This window comes from Macaca mulatta, chromosome X, assembly GCF_049350105.2.
Source record: "Macaca mulatta isolate MMU2019108-1 chromosome X, T2T-MMU8v2.0, whole genome shotgun sequence".
Lineage (NCBI taxonomy): Eukaryota > Metazoa > Chordata > Mammalia > Primates > Cercopithecidae > Macaca > Macaca mulatta.
This window is the reverse complement of record NC_133426.1, coordinates 70,188,407-70,212,970: the sequence shown is the minus strand read 5'-3', so window position 1 is coordinate 70,212,970 and position 24,564 is coordinate 70,188,407. Positions and strand designations below refer to the sequence as shown.

The following is a 24,564-nucleotide window of genomic DNA, read 5'->3' as shown; positions in this document are numbered from 1 at the left end:
TTCACACATAACAATATTAACCTTAAATGTAAATGGACTAAATGGTCCCATTAAAAGATACAGACTGGCAAATTGCATAAAGATTCAAGACCCATCAGTTTGATGTATTCACGAGACCCATCTCACATGCAGACACACATAGGCTCAAAATAAAGGGATGGAGGAAGATCCACCAAGCAAATGGAAAACAACAAAAAAGCTGGGGTTGCAATCCTAGTCTCTGATAAAACAGACTTTAAACCATCAAAGATCAAAAGAGACAAAGAAGGTTATTACATAATGGCAAAGGGATCAATTCATCAGGAAGAGCTAACTATCCTAAATATATATGCACCCAATACAGGAACACCCAGAGTCATAAAGCAAGTCCTTAGAGACTTACAAAGAGATTTAGACTCCCATACAATAATAATGGGAGACTTTAACACCCCACTGTCAACATTAGACAGATCAACAAGACAGAAAGTTACCAAGGATATCCAGGAATTGAACTCAACTCTGCACCATGTGGAACTAATAGACATCTACAGAATTCTCCACCCCAAATCAACAGAATATACATTCTTCTCAGCACCACATCTAACTTATTCCAAAATTGACCACATAGTTGGAAGTAAAGCACTCCTCAGCAAATGTACAAGAACAGAAATTATAACAAACTGTCTCTCAGACCACAGTGCAATCAAACTAGAACTCAGGACTAAGAAACTCAATCCAAACCGCTCAACTACATGGAAACTGAACAACCTGCTCCTGAGTGACTATTGGCTACATAACGAAATGAAGGTAGAAATAAAGATGTTCTTTGAAACCAATGAGAACAAGGATACAACAACCAGAATCTCTGGGACACATTTAAAGCAGTGTGTAGAGGGAAATTTATAGCACTAAATGCCCACAAGAGAAAGCAGGAAAGATCTAAAATTGACACTCTAACATCACAATTAAAAGAATTAGAGAGGCTAGAGCAAACACATTCAAAAGCTAGCAGAAGGCAAGAAATAAAAAAGATCAGAGCAGAACTGAAGGAGATAGAGACACAAGAAACTCTCCAAAAAATCAATGAATCCAGGAGTTGGTTCTCTGAAAAGATCAATAAAATTGATAGACTGCTAGCAAGACTAATAAAGAAGAAAAGAGAGAAGAATCAAATAGATGCAATTAAAAATGATAAAGGGGATATCACCACCGACCCCACAGAAATACAAACGACAATCAGAGAATGCTATAAACACTTCTTTGCAAATAAACTAGAAAACCTAGAAGAAATGGATAATTTCCTGGACACTTACAGTCTCCCAAGACTAAACAAGAAAGAAGTTGAATCCCTGAATAGACCAATAGCAGGCTCTGAAATTGAGGCAATAATTAATAGCCTACCAACCAAAAAAAGTCCAGGACCAGATGGATTCACAACCAAATTCTACTGGAGGTACAAGAAGGAGTTGGTACCATTCTTTCTGAAACTATTCCAATCAATAGAAAAAGAGGGAATCCTCCCTAACTCATTTTATGAGGCCAACATCATCCTGATACCAAAGCCTGACAGAGATACAACAAAAAAAGAGAATTTTAGACCAATATCCCTGATGAACATCGATGCAAAAATCCTCAGTAAAATACTGGCAAACAGAATCCAGCAGCATATCAAAAAGTTTATCCACCATGATCAAGTGGGCTTCATCCCTGGGATGCAAGGCTGGTTCAACATACGGAAATCAATAAACGTAATCTAGCATATAAACAGAACCAAAGACAAAAACCACATGATTATCTCAATAGGTGCAAAAAGGAATCCAACTTACAAGGGATGTAAAGGACCTCTTCAAGGAGAACTACAAACCACTGCTCAGTGAAATAAAAGAGGACACAAACAAATGGAAGAACATACCATGCTCATGGATAGGAAGAATCAATATCGTGAAAATGGCCATACTGCCTAAGGTAATTTATAGATTCAATGCCATCCCCATTAAGCTACCAATGAGTTTCTTCACAGAATTGGAAAAAACTGCTTTAAAGTTCATATGGAACCAAAAAAGATGCCGTATTGCCAAGACAATCCTAAGCAAAAAGAACAAAGCTGGAGGCATCATGCTACCTGACTTCAAACTATACTACAAGGCTACAGTAACCAAAACAGCATGGTACTGGTACCAAAACAGAGATATAGACCAATGGAACAGAACAGAGTCCTCAGAAATAATACCACACATCTACAGCCATCTGATCTTTGACAAACCTGAGAGAAACAAGAAATGGGGAAAGGATTCCCTATTTAATAAATGGTGCTGGGAAAATTGGCTAGCCATAAGTAGAAAGCTGAAATTGGATCCTTTCCTTACTCCTTATACGAAAATTAATTCAAGATGGATTAGAGACTTAAATGTTAGACCTAATACCATAAAAACCCTAGAAGAAAACCTAGGTAATACCATTCAGGACATAGGCATGGGCAAGGACTTCATGTCTAAAACACCAAAAGCAATGGCAACTAAAGCCAAAATTGACAAATGGGATCTAATTAAACTAAAGAGCTTCTGCACAGCAAAAGAAACTACCATCAGAGTGAACAGGAAACCTACAGAATGGGAGAAAATGTTTGCAATCTTCTCATCTGACAAAGGGCTAATATCCAGAATCTATAAATAACTCAATTAAATTTACAAGAAAAAAACAAACAACCTCATCAAAACGGGCAAAGGATATGAATAGACCCTTCTCAAAAGAAGACATTCATACAGCCAGAGAGACATGAAAAAATGCTCATCATCACTGGCCATCAGAGAAATGCAGATCCAAACCACAATGAGATACCATTTCACACCAATTAGAATGGCAATCATTAAAAAGTCAGAAAACAACAGGTGCTGGAGAGGATGTGGAGAAATAAGAACACTTTTACACTGTTGGTGGAACTGTAAACTAGTTCAACCATTATGGAAAACAGTATGGCGATTCCTCAAGGATCTAGAACTAGAAATACCATTTGACCTAGCCATCCCATTACTGGGGATATACCTGAAGGATTATAAGTCATGCTGCTCTAAAGACACATGCACACGTATGTTTATTGCGGCACTATTCACAATAGCAAAGACTTGGAATCAACCCAAATATCCATCAGTGACAGACTGGATTAAGAAAATGTGGCACATATATACCATGGAATACTATGCAGCCATAAAAAAGGATGAGTTCGTGTCCTTTGCAGGGACATGGATGCAGCTGGAAACCATCATTCTCTGCAAACTATCGCAAGAACAGAAAACCAAATACTGCATGGTCTCACTCATAAGTGGGAATGGAAAAATGAGATCACTTGGACACAGGAAGGGGAGCATTACATACCATGTCCAATTGTGGGGAGGGGATACAGGGGAAGGATAGCATTAGGAGATATTACCTAATATAAATGATGAGTTAACGGGTGCAGCACACCAACATGGCACATGTATATATATGTGACAAACCTGCACATTGTGCACATGTACCCTAGAACTTAAAGTATAATAATAAAATTAAATTAAAAAAGAATAAATTTGGGATCCCCCCCAAAGAAAGAAATTTCTTCAGCCAGATACCCTAAATCATTTCTCTCATGTTCAAATTTTCACAGATCTCTAGGGCAAGGGCAAAATGCACTCATGCCTGGCCAGTGTGACCTTTACTCCAGTTCTCAACAAGTCCTTCATCTCCATCTGAGACAACTTCAACCTGGACTTGTTTGTCCATAGCACTATCAGCATTTTGGTCAAAGCCATTGAACAGGTCTTTAGGAAGTTCCAAGCTTTTCTACATCTTCCTGACTTCTTCTGAGCCCTCCAAACTCTTCCAACCTCTGCCGATTACCCAGTTTCAAAGTTGTTTCCACATTTTTGGGAATTTACAGTAACAACCCACTAGCCAGTACCAATTTACTCTATTAGTCCTGTCTCACACTGCTAATGAAGACATACCCAAGACTAGGTAATTTATAAAGAGAAGAGATTTAATTGACTCACAGTTTCACATGACTGGGGATGCCTCTGAAAACTTACAATCATGGCAGAAGGGGAAGCAAACATGTTCTTCTTTACATGACAGCAGCAAGGAGAAGTGCCAAGCAAAAAGGGGAAAGGCCCCTTATAAAACATCAGATCTCATGAGAACTCACGCACTATCATGAGAAAAGCAGCATGTGGGGAACTGCCCCCATGATTCAATTACCTCCCTTTAGGTCCCTCCCACAACATATGGGGATTATGGGAACTACAAATCAAGATGTTATTTGGGTGGGGACATAGCAAAATTATTATTAAAATGTTATTAATTCTGTTTTGTAAATACAGATATTAAGGCTCAAATAGGTTAAAATGACTACTCCAAGGTGACAGAAATGTTAAGTGGCAGAGGGGGGACGTGTAGATAGGGTTTCTAACTCAAAGTTTTGTGCAATGTCCTCCAGAATACAGACCTCCTATCACATTGGTTGCTCCTCAGGTTCAGGAGTGTTTCTTCAAGGTAAGAAACATATCCTCAGGGTCAGAAACATGTTATCAAGGTCAGTTTATGCGTTTTTTTATCCTCTGCAGTCCCAGCATGTGACACAGGGCCTTATCCTGAGTGAGGAATGGTGAAGAATAAAATGCACTGATTACTCATGAGTGAAGGGAAAAGAGAAGAGGTAGATTGGTGGAGGGTACTGGGGCAGACTTCTTGAAGAAAGGCATAAAGGCAAAAGCAAAGTCTTCTGACTCCTCATTCAGTGCTCTTTCCACTATATCTCACCACTTTTCCCAGATTAAATAAATAAATAAGATTGAGGGGAGGCAGCAAAAGGTGGTGGAATGGGACTCTATAGTATAGCCCTCCTACAGACACACCAATTCAAACAACAATCTACAGATGAAAATACCTTCACAGGAGCTAAGAAAACCACAGAACATGATTATAGCACAATAATAAGTAAAAACACATGGAAGTGGGTAGGAAGGAGAGTCTTATATGACCCATGTCACCCCTCCCTCAACCCCAGTTAGCACAATGTGGAGAGATATACTATTTATTTCCACAGTAATGAGTAAAGACACATGGAAGTGGGTAGAAAGGAGAGTCTTATATGGCCTGTGTCACCCCTCCCTCAACCCCAGTTAGCACAGTGTGGGGAGATATTTTGCTTGCTTGGGGAAAAGAAGGAAGTGAGCACAGATCTTTGCCTTAGACCAGAACGCTGGGCCTGCCACAGTAAAATCAAGCACCAGGCAGGTCACCAGGGCTCCATACTCCAGGCAAGAACTTGCAGACTGAGCCACCAGACCTATCCTGGTAGCAGGTGGGACATCACAGCACCAGGCTTTACGTCTGTGAGGCAGAGTCCATTTCGAGTCTGCACCACTTCAGGACCAACATCACTGACGCTGGGAACCAGGCTCTTCTCACCAATGATACTCCTCACAGAAATAGAAAAACCAATGCTAGAGTTTGTATGGAACCATGAAAGATCTTGAATAGCTAAAGCAATCCTGGGCAAAAGGAACAAAGCTGGAAGCATCACACTTACCTGACTTCAAAATGTACTACAAAGCTATAGTAACCAAAACAGTATGGAAAGGGCATGAAAGCAGACACATAGAGCAAAGAAACAGAATAGAGAGCCCAGAAGCAAGTTCACACATTTATAGCCAACTGCTTTTTTAATGTAAGTTATTGGGGTACAGTTGGTATTTGGTTACATGAGTAAGTTATTTAGTAGTGATTTGTGAGATTTTGGTGCACCCATCACCCAAGCAGTATACACTGCACCACATTTGTAGTCTTTTATCTTCGCCCCTCTTCCTCTTCCTCCCAAGTCCCCAAAGTACAATGTATCATTCTTATGCCTTTGCATCCTCATAGATTAGCTCCCACATATCAGTGAGAATATACAATGTTTAGTTTTCCATTCCTGAGTTACTTTACTTAAAATAATAATCTCCAATCTCATCCAGGTCACTGAAAATGTTGTTAATTTATTCCTTTTTATGTACAGCCAACTGATTTTTGACAAAGGTGCCAGGAACACACATTGAGGAAAAGAGAGTCTTCAATAAATGGTGCTTAAAAACTGGATATCCACATGCGTAATAATGAAATTAGACTGTGACCTCACTTTATATAAAAATTCAACTGAAAATTGATTAAAGACTTAAGTATAAGACTCTAAACTATGAAAATACAGGAAAAAAACATAGGGGGAAGTCTCCATGACTGGTTTTTTGGATATGACCCTGAAAGTACAGGCAACAAAAGCAAAATAAACAAATGGGTTAGCATTAAATTGAAAAGCTTCTGCACAGTCAAGGAAACAATCCTGAGTTAAGAGACAACACATATAATGGGGTAAAATATCTGCAAACCTTGTATCTGATAAGAGGCTGCTTTCCATAATATATAAGAAACTCAAACAACTCAATAACAAGAAAATGAATAACATGATTTAAAATGGGCAAGGAACAAAAAGAATAAAATACCTAGGAATGCAGCTAATCAGGGAAGTGAAGGATTACTACATGGAGAACTACAAAACACTACTCAAAGTAATCAGAGATTGCATAACCAAATGGAAAAACTTTCTATGTTCATGGATATGAAGAACCAATACCATTAAAATGGCCATATGGCCCAAAGCAATGTATAGATGCAATGCTATTTCTATGAAATTACCAAGAACATACTTCATAGCACTAGAAAAAAAACTATTTTAAAATTCATATGGAACTGAAAAAGAGCATGAAGAGTCAAGGCAGTTTTAAGTAAAAATAACAAAGCAGGAGGCATCATTCTACTCAACTTCAAGCTATACTACAGGGCTACAGTAACCAAAAAAGCATGGTACTGGTACGCAAACAGACACATAGACCAATGGAACAGCATAGAAAGCCCAGAAATAAGCCACACACCTACAACTATCTGATCATTGACAAAGCTGATAAAAACAAGCAATAAGGAGAAGATTCCCTGTTCAATAAATGGTGCCTGGGATAACTGGCTAGTCATATGCATAAGATTGAAACTGAACCCCTTCCTTACAACCATATACAAAAATCACCTGAAGATAGACTAAAGATGTAAATATGAAACCTAAAACTATAAAAATCCTGGAAAACAACCTAGGCAATACCATTCTTGACACAGGAATGGGCAAAGATTTCATGACAAAGATGCCAAAAGCAATCGCAACAAAAGCAAAAATTGATAAATGGGATATAATTAAACTAAAGAGCTTCTGTACAGCAAAATAAATTATCAACAGAGTAAACAGACCTACAGAATAGTAGGAAATTTTTGCAAACTATACATTTGACAAAGGTCTAATATCTTGCACCCATAAGAAACTTAAATGTACAAGAAAAAAACAAACAACCCCATTAAAAAGTGGGCAAAGAGCACGAACAGACACTTTTTAAAGGAAGGCCTACGTGCAACCAACAAGCATATGAAAGAAAACTCAATATCAATGATCATTAGCGAAATGCAAATCAAAACCACAATGAGATACCATCTCACACCAGTCAAAATGGCTATGACTAAAATGTCAAAAGAATACTTATCCGGGTGACCTTAGGTCAAGCTTGTATCCTTCCATACTATCACAACTGATGCTCTCTCGAGCGTGCTATCTCCTGGCTAGAGGCCAACAAACTCAAGTCATTACAGCAACTCATAACAGAGCAACCCTGCTTCAAGGAAGGAGAAAACAACAACTACTTCCACCATCTGTTAATATCTTGGCTATCCAGAGGTCCTGAGTCTGCCTATTTGACATCTTCACCGCTAGTACAACCAGCATTTGAGAAAACCAGCACACTAAACAAAACTATAACTAAGGATCATCACAGAGTCCACTTTACTTCCCTGCTACCTCCACTGGAGCAGGCTGTGGTATCCATGGCTGAGAGACCTGAAGATTGATCACATCATAAGACTCTTTGCAGACACTTCCCAGTACCAACATGAAGTCTGGTAGCTCTACTGGTTGGCTACACCCAGAAGAGCAATAATAATCACTGCAGTCTGGCTCTCAGGAAGCCCCATTCCTAGGCGAATGGGGAGAGCACCACATCAAGGGATCACCCTGTGGAACAAAAGAATCTGAACAGCAGTGCTTGAACCCCACATCTTTCCTCTGACATGGTCTACACAAATGAGAAGAGAGAGGGAACTAGAAAAAGATCTCTGGTAATACAGAAAAGGAAGGTTCTTTAACACCCTCAAAAGTTCACACTAGCTCACCAGCAATAGATCCAAACCCAGAAGAAATCTCTGAATTTTCAGTAAGAATTCAGAAGGTTGATTATTAAGCTACTGAGGGAGGCACCAGAGAAAGGCAAAAACCAAATTAAAGAAAATAAAATAATAATACAGGATACAAATAGAAAAAAATCTTTAGAGAAATATATAGCATAAATTTTTTAAAAAATCACGATTTCTGGCAATGAAAGCCACACTTAGAGAAATGCAAAGTAAACTGGAAGGTTTCAACAATAAAATTGAAGAAGTAGAAGAAAGACCTTCAGAGCTTGAGGACAAGGTGTTCAAATTAAGCCAACCTGACAAAGACAAAGAAAGAAGAATTTTTTAAAAATGAACAAAACCTCCAAGAAGCTTGAATGGTAATAAAATATTTTCAACAAAATTCAGTCCAGGACCAGAGGGATTCACAGCTGAATTCTATCAGACATTCAAAGAAGAATTGGTACCAATCCTATTGAAACTATTCCAAAAGATAGAGAAAGAGGGAATGCTCCCTAAATCATTCCATGAAGCCAGTATCACCCTAATACCAAAACCAGAAGACATTAAAAAAAGCTACAGACCAATATCCCTGATTACCATAGATGCAAAAATCCTCAACAAAATTTTAGCAAATGGAATCCAACAGCATATCCAAAAAATATAATCCACCATGATCAAGAGAGCTTCCTACCAGAAATTCATGGATGGTTTAACACAGCAAGTCAGTAAATGTCATACACCACATAAGCAGAATTACAAACAAAAATCACATAATCATCTCAATAGATGCACAATAAGGATTTGACAAAATCCAGCATCCTTTAATGATTAAAACCCTCAGCAAAATTGGCATAGAAGGGACTTACCTTAAGGTAACATAAGCCATGTATGACAAACCCATAGCCAATATTATACTGAACAGGGAAAAGTTGAAAACGTCCCCCCTGAGAACTTGAATAAGACAAAGCTGTCACTTTCACCACCTCTATTTAACATAGTACTGGAAGTCCTGGACGGAGGAATCAGACAAGAGAAAAAAATAAAAGGCATCCAAATTGCTAAAGGGGAAGTCAAAATGTCGCTATTTGCTGATGATATGATCGTATACCAGAAAACCCTACACACTCATCTAAAAAGCTCCTCAATTCGATAAATGAATTCAGTAAAGTTTCAGGATACAAAATTAATGTACACAAATCAGGGGCACTGCTATACACCAACAGCGACCAAGCTGAGAATCAAATAAGGAACTCAATTCCTTTTACAATATCTGCAAAAAATAAAATAAAATAAAGTAAAATCCTTAGGAATAGACCTAACCAAGGAGGTGAAAGACCTCTACAAGGAAAACTACAAAACACTACTGAAATAAATAATAGCCAACACAAACAAATGAAAACATCCCCCATGCTCATGGATGAGTAGAATCAATACTGTAAAAATAACCACGCTGCCAAAAGCAATCTACAAATTCACTGCAATTTCCATCAAAATACCATCATCTGTCTTCACAAAACTAGAAGAAACAATTCTAGCCGGGTGCGGTGGCGCGTGCCTGTAGTCCCAGCTACTCGGGAGGCTCAAACAAATTTACAAGAAAAAAACAAACAACCCCATCAAAAAGTGGGCAAAGGATATGAATAGACATTTCTCAAAAGAAGACATTCATACAGCCAACAGACACATGAAAAAATGCTCATCATCACTGGCCATCAGAGAAATGCAAATCAAAGCCACAATGAGATACCATCTCACACCAGTTAGAATGGCAATCATTAAAAAGTCAGAAAACAACAGGTGCTGGAGAGGATGTGGAGAAATAGGAACACTTTTACACTGTTGGTGGGATTGTAAACTAGTTCAACCATTATGGAAAACAGTATGGCGATTCCTCAAGGATCTAGAACTAGAAGTACCATATGACCCAGCCATCCCATTACTGGGTATATACCCAAAGGATTATAAATCATGCTGCTCTAAAGACACATGCACACATATGTTTATTGTGGCACTATTCACAATAGCAATGACTTGGAATCAACCCAAATGTCCATCAGTGACAGATTGGATTAAGAAAATGTGGCACATATACACCATGGAATACTATGCAGCCATAAAAAAGGATGAGTTTGTGTCCTTTGTAGGGACATGGATGCAGCTGGAAACCATCATTCTTAGCAAACTATCACAAGAACAGAAAACCAAACACCGCATGTTCTCACTCATAGGTGGGAACTGAACAATGAGATCACTTGGACTCGGGAAGGGGAACATCACACACCGGGGCCTATCATGGGGAGGGGGCAGGGGGGAGGGATTGCATTGGGAGTTATACCTGATGTAAATGACGAGTTGATGGGTGCTGACGAGTTGATGGGTGCAGCACAGCAACATGGCACAAGTATACATATGTAACAAACCTGCACGTTATGCACATGTACCCTAGAACTTAAAGTATAATAATAATAAATAATTTAAAAAAATAATAAAATAAAAAATAAAAAAGTAAATAAATATCCTTTAAAAAAATTCTAAAATTTATATGGAACCAAAACACAGCCCACATAGCTAAAGCAAGACTAAATAAAAAGAACACATCTGGAGGCATCATATTACCCAATTGCAAACTATATTGTAAGGCTATAGTCACCAAAACAGCATGGCACTGGTATAAAAATACACACATAGACAAATGGAACAGAATAGAGAACCCAGAAGTAAAACAAAATACTTACAGCCAACTGATCTTTGACAAACCAAACAAAAATATGAAGTGTAGAAAGAATACCCTATTTAACAAGTTGTGCTGGGATAATTGGCAAGCCACTTGTAGAAGAATGAAACCAGATCCTCATCTCTCAGTCTATACAAAAATCAACTCAATATGAATGAAAGACTTAAATCTAAAACCAGAAGGCATAAAAATTATAGAAGATAGCACTGGAAAAACTCTTCTAGACATTGGCTTAGGCAAAGGCTTTATGACTAACAACCCAAAAGCAAATGCAACAAAAACTAAGATAAACAGATGGGACTTAATTAAATTAAAAAGCTTCTGCACAGCAAAAGAAATAATCAACAGAGTAAACAAACAACTCCCAGAGTGGGAGAAAATCTTTGCAACTATGCATCCAACAAAAGACTAATGTCTGGAATCTACAAGGAACTCAAACAAATCAACAAGAAAAAAAAAATCCCATCAAAAAGTGAGCTAAGGGCATGAATAAATAATTCTCAAAAGAAGATATCCAAATGGCCAACAGACATATGAAAAATGCCCAACATCACTAATGATATATATAGTTTGGCTGTGTCCTCAACCAAATCTCAACTTGAATTGTATCTCCCAGAATTCCCACATGTTGTGGGAGAGACCAAGGGGGAGGTAATCGAATCATGGGGGCCAGTCTTTCCCATGCTATTCTTGTGATAGTGAAAAGTCTCACAAGATCTGATGGGTTTATCAGGGGTTTCTGCTTTTGCTTCTTCTCTCATTTTCTCTTGCTCCCACTATGTAAGAAGTGCATTTCACCTCCTGCCATGATTCTGAGGCCTCCCCAGCCATCCTGAACAATTAAATCTCTTTTTGTTCCCAGTTTTGGGTATGTCTTTATCAGTTGCATGAAAACAGCCTAATGCAACTAATAATCAGGGAAATGCAAATCAAAACCACAATGTGATACCACCTCACTCCTTCAAGAATGGTCATAATTTAAAAATCAAAGAAATAATAAATGTCAGTGTGAATGTGCTGATAAGGGAACACCTTTACACTGCTGGTGGGGATGTAAACTAGTACAACCACTATAGAAAACAGTATGGAGATTCCTTAAAGAACTAAAAAACTACCATATGATCCAGCAATCCCACTACTGGGTAACTACCCAAAGAAAATAAGTCATCATATGAAAAAAGACACTTGCATGCACATGTTTATAGCAGCACAATTTGCAATTGAAAACATATGGAACTAGCCTAAATGCCAATCAACCAATGAGTGGATTAAGAAAATGTGGTGCATATATATACACACACACACACACACACACACACACACACACACATATATATATATCCACACACATGTGTGTATACACATCTATACACTTGTATATATCTATATATACATGTGTGTATATATATACATATGTGTGTGTGTGTGTGTGTATATATATATATAAAATGGAATATTACCCAGCCATAAAAAGAAACATAATAATGGCATCCACAGCAACCCAGATGGAGTTGAAGTTTATTACTGTAAGTGAAGTAACTCAGGAATGGAAAACCAAACATCGTACATTCTCACTTGTAAGTGGGAGCTGAGCTATGAGTATGCAAAGGGATAAGAAGGGCATAATGGACTCTGGGGACTTGCGGGGAAGGGTGGGAGGGGAATAAAAAGACTACACATTGGGTGCATTGTACACTGCTGGGTTGATGGGTGCACTGAAATCTCAGAAATCACATCTAAAGAATTTATCCATGTTACCAAACACAATCTGATCCCCCAAAACCTATTGGAATAATAATAATTTTAAAAACCATAAAAAATAACATATATGGCAAGGTTGTGGAGAAAAAGGAATGCTTATACACTGTTGTTGGGAGTGTAAACTAGTTCAGCCAGTGTGGAAAACAGTGTGGTGATTACTCAAAGACCTAAAAACAGAAATAACTTTTGACCCAGCAATCCCATTACTGGGTATATACTCAAAGGAATATAAATTGTTCTATCATAAAGACGCATGCAGAGGTATTTTCATTGCAGCGCTATTCACAATAGTAAAGACACGGAATCAACCTAAATGCCCATCAATGGTAGACTAGATAAATAAAATGTGGTACATATACAGCATGGTGTACTATGCAGTCATAAAAAAAGGACAAGATTATATCCTTTGCAGGAATATAGATGGAACTGGAAGCCATTATCCTTAGTAACCTAACTCAGGAACAGAAAACTAAATACCACATGTTCTCACTTGTAAGTGGGACCTAAATGACGAGAACACATGGACACATGGGGGGAACAACAGACACTGGGGTCTACTTGAGCATAAACGGTGGGAGGAGGAAGGGGATCAGGAAAAATAACTAATAGGTACTAGGTTTATTATCTGGTTGACAAAATAATCTGTAAAACAAACTCTCATGACACAGGTGTACCTGTTTAACAAACCTGCACATGTACCCCGAACTTAAAATAAAAGTTAAATTTAAAAAATGGACAAAGGGCCTGAATAGAAATGTCTCAAATGAAGACATACTAATGGCCAAAAATTATATGATTAAATAGTCAACATCACTAATAATCGGGGAAATGCAAATTAAAACCACAAGAAAATATTACCTCTCACCTGTTTGAATGGCTACTATCAAAAATACAAAAGAAAACAAGTATTACCAAGGATATGGAGAAAAAGGAACCCTTGTATACTGTTGGTGGCAATGTAAATTAGTACAGCCATTACGGAAATCTTTATGGAGGTTTCTCAAAAAATTAAAAATAGAAGTACCATATGAGTCAGCAATCTCACTTTTGAGTATATGTCCACAGGAAATAAAATCAGTGATGCTGAAGAGATAGTTGCACTCTCATGTTTACTGCAGCACTATTCACAAGAGCCAAATATGGAATTAACCTAAGTGTCTATGAGTGGATGAATGAATAAAGAAAACGTGATATATATACATAGTGGAATACTATGCAGCCATAAACAGAAGGAAATGTTGCCATTTGCCACAAAACAAATAAGCCTGGAGGACATTAAGTTAAGTGAGATAAACCTGGCAGAGAAAGGCATATACTGCATGATGTTACTTATATTTGGAACCTTAAAAAAATGTTTGCATAGAACTCTAGAGTAGGATGGTGGTTACCATGGGCTGGGACAGTTGAGGAGGTGATGGTTGGAGAGATGTTGGTCAAAGTATACAAAAATTTGTGTTAGATAGGAAGAATTAGGTTCAAAGGATCTATTTTAGTACATAGTGACAACAGTTAATATATTATATTCTTGAAAAATGCTAAGAAAGTATATATAAAGTGCTTTTACCACAAAAAATATAACCATGTGAGGTAAAGTATATGTTAATTTGGCTAGATTTAGACATTCCACAATACTTTAAAACATCATGCTCTACATGATATATACAAACAATTTTATCTGTGACTAAAAATATAAAATGGAAAAGATTGAGCTAGGTAGTCGAATGACCGCAGCATAATAGATTACTGAGGAAAACAGGGATGTTAGGCAATTTCCTTCACCTTGGGGTTTACTGTCATCTGGTTATTCAAGCCCTGCTCTTACAGAGTCTCCATTGTCGGAGATCTGGACTAGAGGGGCTGTGAACCAGCCTGGGGTACCTTGAGAATATTGTGGGTATGGTCTAGGAAGTCGTTGCAAGTTATGGTAACTGGAACATGCAAAAGGAAAGAGGAAAATGGTCAAGGTATGTTGGAACTGGGGACTAATTAGAAACTGGCATGGAAGGAAAATAAGGTCTCAGTAAACCTGCATATCTGGTACTATTCCAGGTTGTCAGAGCAAATGCAGATGAGAGAGACAGGAAGAGGCAAAAGGCAACCCTAGGAGGGGGACAGGTACAGCAATCTCCTCACAGTGTGAATATAAACTTACCAACTCCACCGAAGCTTCATGAAGATAACCCTTGCCACCATCTTAAAATTTCCCCCAAGTTTTCTGGTGCTATAGAGTTAAGTGACCTCCCTGAAGAGATAAGTTAATTGGTCAGCCAGCACTAGAATTCCCATTTGCTAACAGATGTGAGGGAGTATCTGTTACATGGCTTTCTCCTAGCTTCTGGTGGTTTGCTCGAAATCTTGGGCATTCCTTGAATTCTGCTGCACCACCTAGATCTCTGCCTTCATCTTCACATGGTGTTCTTCGTGTGTGTGTGTGTGTGTGTGTGTGTCTGTGTCTGTGTCTGTGTCTGTGTTTAAGTTTCCCCTTTTTATAAGGACACCAGTCATATTGGATTATAGGCCCACCCTACTCCAGGGTGATCTCATATTTCCTTAACTAATGACATCTACAGCGACCCTATTTCTGAATAAGTTCACATTCTGAGGTCCTGGGAGTTATACCACCATGGTAATTTGTGGGAGGGACACAATTTGCCCCATGAAACTCATTATCTGATGACTCTCCCCCAAAGATATCAAGTATCAGTTTGTTTCTTGATATTCAGACCTATATATCAACTGCCTGCTGGACTAAGTATATCTACAAATCCCATGAGCATCTCTGTCCCAATCAATATGCTTTAGCTTGTACTACTGGTATGACCTCACCTAAATTTGGCTCACCTCCTGAGTGATCCCTCTGGGTTATTAGCTCTACCATCATCCCAGTTATGCAGCTATGAAACCTCAGAGTTTTCTCTGATTCCTCCTCTCTTCTCTTTCTGTATAGTCATTTGCAAGGTCTTGCAGATTCTAGTTTTATGATGTCTTGATTTTGTCTTGCCCTGCTTCTCCCCTGCTACTGCCCTAATCAAACGGCATTATTTCTTCTCACCTGGAAGGGTACAGTAACCTCCCAGCTGTTCTCCCTGCCTCCCACTTAGCCTCTGATTCTGGTCTATCCTGTCTGACATACAAGAGTCACCATCATCAAGCACAGATCTTCCAGTGGCTTCTCTCCTTAGAAGCAGCTGCTTTCCCAATCTCTGAGCCTTGTCCTGTGCCAATCCAATCCTGTTCTCTGTAATGTCCTCCCCTCTGTTCACCTAAGTAGATTTTTAACTGAAAGGCCACAGTCTCCACAAAGCCCTTACATCACATGTGACCTTTTGTTCCTCAGGCTGTGTTTATATCTCTTCAGTAGCACTTAACATATTCTACCCTGTCTCAGAACTATATATCTCCTTTATTGCTCTTCCACACACACACACACACACACTAACACAATATGATTGTGTTAAGGCAGAGTCTGAGTCTTCCTCATCATAGTGTTCTACATGATGTTTGGCTCACAGCAGGTGCCTAATGAATATTGCTTGAGTGACTTGAAAAACCTTGAAGCTTTCTGCTCAAGTCTCTCTGTGTACTGTAGTGCAGCATAAAAAGCAGCACTCTCAGGTTTTTTAAAAAATCTTCTAAATTGGGTCAGCTTATAGACTAGGCATATCAGCTGCTTAGTGCTCACCACCGAACTCAGCAAGCACCTCTCAGAGAGGGATAGGAATGTGGGGGCAAAGAGGGATTGAACGAGCCTCCCCCATCTAGCAGCAGCTGCTCAGCAGTAGGATGGGGAGGCTCAGAGAGCAACAAGGCCAAATATGCAGGTCAAAACCTGATTTATCCTGGAAAAAAAATGCGTGGTGACCTTAATGGCAAAATAGCTTATCATATGAAACCTACTGTAGCTGAGGGCCCATTTAGACTTTTAGTAGCAGATACCTCTTCAACCCACCCCCATTTTAAGCTTCTTCATTTGAATCTTCTTTTGACCTTTCTTTGAAATGATGGCTATTTTATTTTATTTTATTTTATTTTATTTTATTTTTTTTGCTCCTAATCTGTCATTTAGTATACAAAAGTCTTCATTTTTACATCCTGTGTTGCTAAATCTGGACACAAAATTATTTCTTCTGCCTGCTTCCCAGCAGTGGAGCTGGAGACATCAGAAAAGAGAACTGACTTGTCCAAGGTCACACAGCAAGGGCAGGTCCAGACTGGAAATCAGAAACTGCCCTTGCCATCATTTCTCCTTACAAGAGTCCAAGGATGAAGTGATGCACCATTGGGAATGGAGCCTCCAAAGGATTGAAGGAAGCAGGTCACGAGGCACCTCCAGGCAAAAATCTGAGGCCTAGAAAACCTAAGAGCGTCACTGCAACAAATGGCAAGGGAAAGGTATTGCCTACAGCCTTAGAGTGTAGGCCTGGAATCTGACAGGCAGTAAACAAATGACCCAATGTATGTTGTTAAGGGCCACAGAAAGAGAAGTAGTTTGTTGCCTGAATATATAATGTGATTGTAAGGGCTGCAGTAGTCCCTCACTTCTCAGGTAGCATGTAAGAGCGTTGGCTCCCGACTAGTCGGCCTCGGTTCAAATTTTGATTTCGCTACATATTAGCCCTGTGACCTTACACAAGGCAGTTAAGTTCTCCGAGTCTTAGTTTCCTCACCTAGAAAATGGAACTCATTATTCACAAATGTTTATTGAACACATACCAGTCAGGTACTCTTCTGTGTACCTGGAATACAACAATGAACACTTCAGAAAGAAATCCCTAATCTTGTGGAGCTGACATGCCAGTAGAGGGAATATTTACAAACAATCTCCTCACCTCCCAGCATGTGGGGAGGGGTAAATGAGAGAATGCATACAAGGTGCTTGGCATAGACATAGTACTTAATGAATGTTTTAGTTTAAACTACAATTTGGCAAAAGGGATGTGTCAGAGCAGTGAAAATTGTGCCCACCTGTCTGCCCTTCCATTTAACTCCAACCCTCTTCAGAATGCTGTCCTGACAGGCATCCAAGCTCAGAGGAAGGTGAAGGAAAATGGCATTTGAGCTTGACCTTATAAATGAGTGGGAGAAAAAAGAGCTGGAAAGGCCCTGACAGGCCAGGCCGAAGACTTCCCAGGCCCTTAGGATATGATACACAGTATGGAGATGTTGATAAGAGTAAGAAAAGGATCCCAAACTGGGGATTTTTTGACTGAGTTAAGGGTAAGAGAAGATCTTTATTTTCCCTTATTTGAGACTGGAGGTGGGTGACAGAGCTTTAGTTCCATGATGTGTGTGTGTTTCTGTTGGTGTATGTATTTATAAAGTGACCAGAATTTTAGCAAGTCCCTCTAAGGGAATAAATCCAATGTTGATCCTTGGCAAAAGACATGCAAGTCCTTATTGTTCTGAGCTGAATTTCTCACAGAGATCTGCTGAAGCTACAGTCAGGTCTACAAAACACAGAGGCATAGTGGGTCCAGGGAACTGGAAGGACCACAAATACTGGCCAAAGTGATTCAGTGTCTGGAGTCCAAGTACATTCTCTTCAGGCTTTTTCCCCTGCAGTCCCATAGTACCTGTTTCCCCACTGAAAGCCAGCAAGACCCTGGCTGCGCCATGTCTCCATCCTGTGTTCCAGTGAGACAGTGTCAGGAATGGCTCACTGGACTCTCAGTGGAGGGGAAAGGAGAGCTTACTTGGGACCCCAGCCTGGGCTTATCATTTCTTATGATACCACTGATAGGGCTGCCATATAAGACTGCCTTTCCTCCCCCTTATGGCAGGAGCAGATTGCATGGCAAAATCACTGGTTTTCTCCTTGTCATTTGCTTGCTGTGAAACATAGTGGTAAAAGTGTGTGGGCTCTGAAAACAAACTGCTGTGTTTGGAGCCTCCCTCTGTTACTGCCAATCTGTGTGATCTAGACAATATATTTAATCTCTCTACCTCAGTATCTTTGTCTATAAATTGGGAATGATAATAACACCTATCTCACTGGATTGTGAGGGTTCAATGATCTCCTCCTCCAGGTAAAGTTGCTAGAATTGTGCCTAGCACGTAGATTATAGGTTATAAGTTAAGATCTTGCTCTAATCACTGCCCCTTTTGGGGGGCCTCCATTTCCTCATCTGTGCAATGCAATAATGATTACCCTGTATAGCTCCTGAGGTGAGGGACCAAATGGATGAGAAAGCAATATGCTAACAGAAGTCATACAAGATGCAGTGTCCTGAGGTTGGGGTGAAGTATTGGGGGCACCCTCCCTGGGGACATGATTCAGTGGGGTTTTGGCTATAGCTGTAATGCAAGTTGAGGAAATTAAGGTGTATATAAGACTAGTGGCCCTTATTTAGTGATTTAGATATCTGAGATTATCTGTGGAGGATGGCACCAAGCTACATTCTGGATGACATTAGGAGGTCTCTCTCTCTCTCTCTCTCTCTCTCTCTCTCTCTCTCTCTCTTATACACACACACACACACACACACACACACACACACACACACACACCCTTTTAATTTATTATACAGTGAAGGATTTCACAGCCACATATTACTTTTGACTATTACAGCTTAACACTTTCATGTAGTTATGTTACAGCTGATATTTAATAATAAGGTCAGAGTACTTTTATTCAGTCAGTTTTCTTAAAGGAATCATAGATAATTTACTAGCTTAAAAACTTTTTTTAAAAGATAACATTGCGGTAAACAACACCTAATCTTACATTGGAGTTTTGGGATTTTCATGCAAAATTTTGAAATGACCATGTAAAGCATGAGAAATGTGAATAAAGAGTTTAGTCAAGCCTTAGTTTCCCATCTGTAAACTGGAATTGATAATCTCTTTTTTGGTTGTTCAGCAGGACCATGGTATAACTCAGATGAGATAATGAATGTCAAAATGAGTAAAAAATTATAAAGTGATATGTATGTATGAATGATAATAGTAATATTAACTCTCTGTATTGAGTATCTATATTGGGCTACATGTTTTTAATAATGATAGCTGACACTGTTGTAGTGTTACTCCTTGTCAGATGCTATTCTGTAAGCTTCACATGAATTAGTTCTCACAATTCTAGGGGGTAAATACTAGTATCATCTTCATGCTTGTCGAACAGAGGTGACATTGATGCACAAACAGGTGAAATCACTTGCTGTATGTCACACAGTCAGTAAGTGGCAGATCTAGGATTTGAACCTAGGTAGTTTGATTTTGGAATGCATGCTTGTAAATACTATACTACAAGCTTTCATAAAGGGTCTTTTTAGAGTTGTAAGGTAATTTTGTTGTTTAATGACAATCCAGCCTGAAAAGTGCCCCCACTGGCCAAATAGTGACAGGTGAAAAAATAAAACAAAAACTTACACACACATGAAAACAAAAGGTAACAGCTAACTGAAATGAGTTGAGTCTGTAAGAAATTTGAATCTATGATGATTTAAAAAATGGGCAAATAAAATCACTGACTGAGTAGAATGGAGCAGACATGCCTCAGACCACAACAGTAGTGAAAATAGTTAATATTATTTTCCTGTTAAATGCTTACTGAGTTTATTGCACCATTTACTATGGGTCAAACACCAAAGCAATGTATGCATATTAATTCACTTAATCCTTACAACTACTCTATGGAGATAGGTGCATTTGTTATCATACCCATTTACACATGAGATAAATGAGGCACTGGGAGGTTATATATTGTGACCAGGGTTCTACGGGCTAGTAAATGGTAGGGTGTATTAGCCTATTTGTGTTGCTATAAATTAATTCCTGATGTTGGGCAGTTTTTGGCTCACAGTTCTGCAGGCTGTACAAGCATGGCATTGGCAACTGCTTGACTTCTGTTGAGGCCCAAGAAACTTTTATTCATGGCAGAAGGCAAAGGGGAAGCAGGCATGTCATATGGCTAGAGAAGGAGCAAGAGAGGGGATCCCAGACTCTTTTTAACAACCAGATCTCTTGTGAACTCATTTCTGTGGGGAAGGCACCAAGCCATTCATGAGGGATCTGCCCCCATGACCCATACATCTCCCACTAGGTTCTGCCTTCAACATTGAGGATCACATTTCAACATGAGATTTGGAAGGGAAAGGATTCACAACTCAGACAGTCTGGCCTCAGAGTCTATTCTGCTCATCTCTCATAAAATACTGCCTAAATACATTCGCTTTATATTCTTTTCTGTTCATAAAGCCTGGATTGGTAAAATAATGAACATTTATTGAGTGCTATCAGACATTGTGATAACAGTCATTACAAATAAACAATGTCTTTAATCTTCCCAATAACCCTGAGAGTCAGGGACTATATTTTTAAATCCCCATTTGACAAAAGGAAATTGAGAATTAGAAAGGTTACATGAGTTACCACTACAAACAAATAATGTAAGTTTTAAGAGCGGAGACACAACATCACAAAGCTAGTAGGTGTTAGAGTTGGCATTTGAACTCTTGTCTTTCCTCCAGCCAAGCCTATGGGTAGTGAAACCTTCCCAACTGTCTACCTTCACAGCCCCTATATATCTATTCTCCACACTTCAGCCAGTAGTGTGTTTGAAATGTAAATATAAGCAAACTTCTTTAAATGGCTCTCCTTTGGTTTTTGGAAAAAGGTCATTTAGACCCTTAAGGAAGTCCATGTGCTCATAGCTGTTGGGAGGGAGGAGTGGTAATCAAATGAAGTCAAAGAGGTTGGCAGGATCCTGCAAGAGCCTTGGAAGCTATAATAAAAAGTTCGGATTTTATTCTGTAATGAGAATGTACTGGAAAGATTTGGGCTAGGCAGTGGCATAATGTAAATGGCTCTTTGGTTTCTGTGTGTGGAATGGTCTGTAGGGGTCAAGGGAGCCAGAAGCTCAATGAGAAGGCTATTGTAATATTCAAGTGAGAGAAGGTGTTGGTTTAGAGCAAGGTGGATGGAAAGTGGCCAGTGACTGGATATATTTAGAAGGTAAAACAACAGGCTTTGCAGACAGAGTAGGTAGGGAATGTGAGGGAAAGTGAGAAATCAAGGATTACTGCTAGATTTTGTCCCCATCAACTACATGAATGGTGGCACTGCTAATTAAAGAAATGGGGAACATGGGGTGGGGGAGGGGACTGAAACCAGTGAGACTCAAGAGCTTTTACTGGCCAAGTCAAGTTTGAGATGCATATATAAGAGAGAAAAAAAAAAAAAAAAACTGTGGGAATCCAGAGGAGAAACACATTTCCAGGTGAGGAGATCAGAGGGCATTTTCCAGTGAAGGTGGCAACTATGCTATTCTGGGCTTGGAAAAAGAGGTAGGATTAGGAATACGGAGTTAGTGAGGAGAGGAAGGATGGGAAGAGGTTAGGTCAGTGTTTTTCAAACACAATAATTTCTGTCATTTACAGACATCATTTTGCTTACTATTTTCCCTAAAGTGACTCAATTTTGGAAAGTTTAATAATTTAAAAACAGAGTTTTATTCTAGTGCTGTAAATTGATTTAGTTATCTGTTCTTAAATATACATTAAAAATAAACATCTATTAAATGTGTTGTTAATGTAATAATAGCTAGCATTTGTTGAGTACTGCTAGAAGCAGTTCTAAGTGCTACAAATCAATAATTTCATTTGCCCGGACACTGCTTGTTCCTAAGTGCTTTATGTGTTCTAACTCATTTAATCCCTGTGGCAGTGTTATACTATGGGGGTATTGTCTTCCCTCTTTTATAGACAGGGAAGCTATAGCCCAGAGGATTTGAGCAATTTATCATGGTTGCACAAATAGTAAGTAGCAAAGCTGGGCTTTGTGCTCCAGGTCTCTTTGCTGATTGACTTCTCCAGCAGTGCTCAGGGGAGAGCACCTCTGGCTGCACATGAGAGTTACCTGGGGAGATTTTGTGTTTGTTTTCATTTTAATACCCATGTTTAGGCCCCATCCAAACCAATTAAATTAGAATATTTGGGATGGGTCTCCAGCATCTGGGTCTTTGCAAAGTTCCCCAGGTGATTCTCATGTACAGCCCTGGGTGACAACATCTGCCCTATGCAATAAGGCCTCCACCACCCATCTATAATCACCCCTTTAATTACAACACTCTGTGAAACACAATCAAGCTTAGGGCATTTGAGACAGAGAAATGCTCAGGGAAAGGCATGAAGATATTCATTAGCAGCTCAAAGAAATATATCTAGCCCCCTTTAGATACATAGAGGTCCAAGAGTTCATGTATCTGGTATGGAAACCGCAGCCCACGCAGGGAGTGTACTTGGTAGAAGCTCACACAGTCCTCTGAGGTGAGCCTGGATCGCCTGGTTCTCGATTAACACGCTGTCTGATCTTTTCACCAAATTCAATTTGCTGGCAGATTATTAACTTCCAGTTGCTGAAGTGTGTTGGAGCCTGAAAGGGGGAAAGGAGCCTAGCAACCGATTGCATGGCTTAGCAACCAATTATCACACTTTAGTTACAGCAGATGTGGGCGTCTGTCTGCAAAATTGCCACTGCTGGAGCTGGAAACACAAGTTACAGGGTAGCCAGGCAGCTGCTGGTAGCAAGTAAGGAGAAAGCATCCTGCTGCTAACTCACTGGCTGAATTTAGGTAAGTCATTACTTGTTTCTGAACCTTAGTTTCCCCAGCTATAAAATGGGACTAGTTTGCAAATATCAAATGAAAAATGTCTTCATTCTTTTCTGCAAATACAAACTGAGATTGAGTTATTTAGTTTTATATTTATCATTTATAGAGCATTTACAATGCATATTAGCTTCCTATTGTTCCTGAAGAAATTACCACAAATTTGATGGCTTAAAACAACAAACATTTATTATCTTACAGTTCTGGAAGTCAAAATTCCAAAATTTATCTTAGTGGCTAAAATTAAGGTGTCAACAAGATTGCATTCTTTTCTGGAGGCTCTAGAGGAGAAACTTTCCTGCTTTTTCCAGCTTCTAGAGGCTGCTAGCATTCCTTGACTCATGGCTCCCTTCCATCTTCAAAGCCAGCAATGGCTAGTCAAGTCTTTCTCATATTGCAGTACTCTGAAACTAACTCTGCTGCTTCCTTCACATTTAAGTACCTTTGCAATTACATTGGGACCACCTGGGTGATCCAGGATAATCTCCCTATTTTAAAGGTCACTGATTAACAACTTTAATCCCATCTGCTACTCTAATTCCCCATTCCTCTTTGCCATGTAACCTAACATATTCACAGTTTCTAGGGATTAGTAGTATGTGAATATGTTTGGTGGATGGGGGGAGGGGGTCTTTATTATAACTACCACACCCTGTGTCAGGCACTATTTTAAGTATTTTATATGTATTAAATTTATTTAATCCTCACATGTATCAAACTCACTTAATAATCCTCTGAAGTAGAGAGTATTACTATTTCCATTTTACATACAAGGAGACTGAAGCACGCAGATGTTAAGTAGTTATATGATTTACTTATTTTTGCCACCGCAAGGCCAAGAACTTTCATGCTTGTTTTATATATTAGGAATTACATTTGGCTGCTAGTAACAGAAATGGGATATAAATGTGGCCTAAATGAGGCAGACATTTATTTTTATATTATGTAAGAAAGATCTAGAGATAGGCTGTTCAGGGTTGGTATGGTAACTTCATACCATGGTTTTTATCCTGAAGGTCACAGGATGGCTAGTGAACCTCCAGTTGTCATATCCCCATTGAAAACAGTGGGAAAAACAAAAATGGTGCATGACAGCTTTCAGGGAAATTTGGTTTTCAGTGGGCAACTAGTAGTCTCTCTACTACAACAATCAAGAATGAAAAACTAGTGTCTTACCATAGTCCATGGCTATGATGCCTCAGCCCAT

At 39.1% G+C, this 24,564-nt stretch overlaps 1 protein-coding gene across 1 annotated transcript in view; it reads left to right on the top strand.

Annotated features, from left to right (window-relative positions):
- Window positions 1–23,222: 23,222 nt before the first annotated feature.
- The window catches only part of ARHGEF9 (Cdc42 guanine nucleotide exchange factor 9), a 179,421-nt gene continuing 178,079 nt past the window's right edge, over window positions 23,223–24,564 (top strand). The window contains exon 1 of the mRNA XM_077989670.1: window positions 23,223–23,321. The gene's annotated coding sequence lies outside the window, so the exon portion shown is untranslated. The remainder of the gene's footprint in view (window positions 23,322–24,564) is intronic.